Source organism: Pantherophis guttatus, chromosome 18 (genome assembly GCF_059756535.1).
Source record: "Pantherophis guttatus breed Tessera chromosome 18, ASM5975653v1, whole genome shotgun sequence".
Classification (NCBI taxonomy): domain Eukaryota; kingdom Metazoa; phylum Chordata; class Lepidosauria; order Squamata; family Colubridae; genus Pantherophis; species Pantherophis guttatus.
In genome coordinates, this window is record NC_142080.1 from 13,120,562 (window position 1) to 13,124,748 (window position 4,187).

The 4,187-nt window shown below is 44.1% G+C and overlaps 1 long non-coding RNA gene across 1 annotated transcript; it reads left to right on the top strand.

The window, feature by feature from the left end:
* Positions 1-1,765: 1,765 nt before the first annotated feature.
* On the top strand, positions 1,766-3,590 carry LOC148111610 (uncharacterized). Its single transcript, XR_015730383.1, has 2 exons — positions 1,766-2,002; positions 2,570-3,590. It is a non-coding gene; the product is annotated as an uncharacterized LOC148111610 (long non-coding RNA).
* Positions 3,591-4,187: the final 597 nt, after the last annotated feature.

Sequence of the window (4,187 nt, forward strand, 5' to 3'; positions counted from 1 at the left end):
ACCAACCCAGAGGAATATATGGGCGGTCCTCGACTTACGACACAAGTGAGCCCAACATTGCTGTTCTGAAGCAAGACAGTTGTTAAGTGGATTTCCCCCCATTTTACAAACTTTCTTGCCATGGTTGTTAAGTGAACCACTGCAGTTGTTGAGTTAGAAACAGTTGTTGAGGAAAGAAGGAAGGAAGGAAGGAAGGAAGGAAGGAAGGAAGGAAGGAAGGGAGGGAGGGAGGGAGGGAGGGAAAGAGGGAAGGAGGGAAGGAGGGAAGGAGGGGAGAGGGAGAGGGAAAAGGATATGGGAATGAACTTTTAAAGATATTTTAGGACTTTTCTTGTCACATCTGTTAAGTGAATCACTGCAGCTCTCAAGTTAGAAACATGGTTGTTAAGTGAATCTGGTTTCCCCACTGACTTTCCTTGTCAGAAGGTCGCAAACTGTGATCGCTTGACTTTGGGACACAGCAACGGTCATAAATCTGAACCAGTGGCCAAGCGTCTGATGCTGGGCTTTTTTTTTCTGGCAGCCAGCAAACACTCTGCTGCCCATTGGGAGACTAAGGAAACTATGATAGATCTATCTCGGACTTATAAGTCCTCATCAGTTAGCCACACCCTCATCCCATGTATCCTCCCTGTAAAGGTACAGTATTTGTTTTTTTTTTTCCTTTCCTTTTCATAGGCTTTATGTGTATTTCTCTTTAGCCAGGATCTTCCTACATAAACTAAGATTTTTATGGAACCCTAATTCAGTGAAATCACAATCCACTAGTTTCTAGGCTTTTTTTTTTTCTGGCAGCCAGCAAACACTCTGCTGCCCATTGGGAGACTAAGGAGACTATGATAGATCTATCTTGGACTTATAAGTCCTCATCAGTTAGCCACACCCTCATCCCATGTATCCTCCCTGTAAAGGTACAGTATTTGTTTTTTTTTTTCCCTTTCCTTTTCATAGGCTTTATGTGTATTTCTCTTTAGCCAGGTTCTTCCTACATAAACCAAGATTTTTATGGAACCCTAATTCAGTGAAATCACAATCCACTAGTTTCTAGGCTTTTTTTTTTCTGGCAGCCAGCAAACACTCTGCTGCCCATTGGGAGACTAAGGAGACTATGATAGATATATCTTGGACTTATAAGTCCTCATCAATTAGCCACACCCTCATCCCATGTATCCTCCCTGTAAAGGTACAGTATTTGTTTGTTTTTTTCCCTTTCCTTTTCATAGGCTTTATGTGTATTTCTCTTTAGCCAGGTTCTTCCTACATAAACCAAGATTTTTATGGAACCCTAATTCAGTGAAATCACAATCCACTAGTTTCTAGGCTTTTTTTTTTTTCTGGCAACCAGCAAACACTCTGCTGCCCATTGGGAAACTAAGGAGACTATGATAGATCTATCTTGGACTTATAAGTCCTCATCAGTTAGCCACACCCTCATCCCATGTATCCTCCCTGTAAAGGTACAGTATTTGTTTGTTTGTTTTTCCTTTCCTTTTCATAGGCTTTATGTGTATTTCTCTTTAGCCAGGTTCTTCCTACATAAACCAAGATTTTTATGGAACCCTAATTCAGTGAAATCACAGTCCACTAGTTTCTAGGCTTTTTTTTTTCCTGGCAGCCAGCAAACACTCTGCTGCCCATTGGGAGACTAAGGAGACTATGATAGATCTATTTTGGACTTATAAGTCCTCGTCAGTTAGACACACCCTGTTTGTATTAAAACGGTTCATTTGGCCATCTGTTTTCTAATCCTTTCTTCCATTGGTGGGGGGGATTTAATCTATCTGGATTGGCCGTCTCTTCGAAAATGGGGAAAGAATCTGATTTTTCCCCCAATCCATTTTTCCACCTGCACAGAAGCACCAGAGAGTTATGGAAGGTGCTGGCCGCAGACCCCTATGCTAACCTGAAGATCATGAAGCCCCTCCTCAAAAGGCTTCAGGATCAAGACCCCAGCACCAAAGCCATCGGGAGAAGAAACAGCAAGTCTACCATGCCCATTGCAGTAAGCCCTCAGCCCGCGGCTCTGCTTTCCTTAAATCTAGAGGTGGGCCAGGCCTGAGGGAAGGGGGAAGGGGCTGAGCAGAAGAGTCAGCCTCGGGGGGTCTCCTCATCAAGAGCAGGCATGCCCTGGTTGGTGGGAGGCAGTGGGCAAACTGGTGGGGGCTGAAATTATTTAATTCGTTTTTAATTCATTTTAAATTTTTTGTATTTATGTGTTTTATCTTGTGGCTGTTCACCGCTCTGAGTCCTTCGGGAGAAGGGCGGTATAGAAATTAAAAAAAAAAAATTGGAGCAAAATTTGGCATAAGCCCCCACCCCCCAAAATGCACCACTGAAAGTAGAGGCATCTGTGGGCTTCCTCGCCAGAACAGCTTTGATATTCATCCATCCATCCTTCCATCCTTCCATCTATCCATCCAATCATTCATCCATCCATCGGTTCATCTATTCATTAATCCATTCATTTATTTATTCATTTATCCATCTATTCCTTTGTTTATTCGTTCCTTTATTCATCCATTCACTCATGTATTTATTGATTCCTTCATTCATTTCTTATTTCTTACAGAAATAATTAAAAAAGAGGAGGGGAAACCAGTTTGTCGTGATTTGGTTGACTTTCGTCAGGAAAATATTTCAACAGGAGAGGAATTAGATGGACCGCCTCAATGCATGGATGTCCGCAGCAAGGTGCCTAAGGAGGAAATGAAGGGTCCGGAGAGTTTCCTTCGCTACACTCTTCTCTGGGTGACAAGCGCAGTTGATGACCGGCATGAAAACTGGCCCTGAGATGTTCTTCTGGAGGAAGCAGGGAAAGGAACGAGCAATCAAACACGGTCACTGGAGTTCTCTGAGTCTCGCAGCGATCATGACAAACAAAAGAGAAGCCCACAGAGCATAGAAGAAGAGGGTTGAAAAGGAACTTGGAGGTCTTCCAGTCCAACCCCCTGCTCAAGCAGAAGACCCTAGACTATGCTGGACAAATGGCTGCCTGGTCTCTTCTTGAAAAGCTCCAGTGATGGAACAGCCACAACTTCTGGAGGCAAGTCGTTCCAAGGATGAATTGTTCTCACAGTCAGGAAATTTCTCCTTAGTTCCAGGTTGTTTCTCTCCTTCATCAGTTCCCATCTGTTTCCTCTTGTTCTGCTTTGAGATCTTCTCCAAGAGGATCTACTTGATCCTTCAGATCTTCCAGGGGTGCACCCACCACTCTAGCTGAGTCCATCCTGTTCCTGATGATTGTCTTCTTCTCCTTCTTCTGTCCTCCCCAGCCTTGAAGACTTCCCAGAGAGTGAGGCCACACCTGCTACTACCTTGGAAGCCACTCACTTCCTGCCCCCCATCTCTTACCTCCAAGGGGTGCTGAAGAACATATCCCAGTCCTCTCACGCTAAAGATCTGGATAAGAGGATACGGCTGAATCATCCATTCCAGGAGAACCTCGAGAATGTCTGGCGTCATAAAGAAGTCTCCAACCTCCGGGTGATACAGCAGCTGAGGAAGAAGAGTGGAGATACGGAGCATTAGCCAAGCCAAGGAAGGGAACTGCCCCGAGAGCCTCGACTAAAGATGCCACTTTCAGCCATTACGGGGAGAGAAAAAGAAAATACAGTCCTCGGTTAGTGACCACTGAAAGTCACAACGGCACTGACAAAAGGGACATGCCCATTCTTCAGACTTTCAGACCATTGTGGCATCCTCATGGTCATGTGATTGAAATTTGGGTACTTGCCGGTCCATATTTATGACGGTCGCAGTGTTTCGAGGTTACGTGATCCCTTTTGTGACCGTCTGATAGGCCAAGTCAATGGGGAAACCAGATTCACTAATTCATCAGATTGACCACCGTAAGAACTGCACTGCAGCGATTCACTTAACAACTGTGGCAAGGAAGGTCAAACAATGAGGCAAAACTTGCTTAAGAACTTTCGCTTAGCAACAGAAATTTGGGGCTCAGTTGTGGTCGTATATCGAGGAAAACTTTTAGATGGAAATCACTGAAAGATCTGGTTTATCCTAAGTATTCGACCACGGCATTGGCTTAAGGACTGCTGAAATCACTTAGTGACCACTGGAGGTTCTATGACAGTGATATGTCGAGGACTACAGTATGGCAAAAGGTAATGTAAATGATAGTTGTAAGAATACAAAACTGCCTATAATGCAAAGAGTAAAAGGAAATTGTG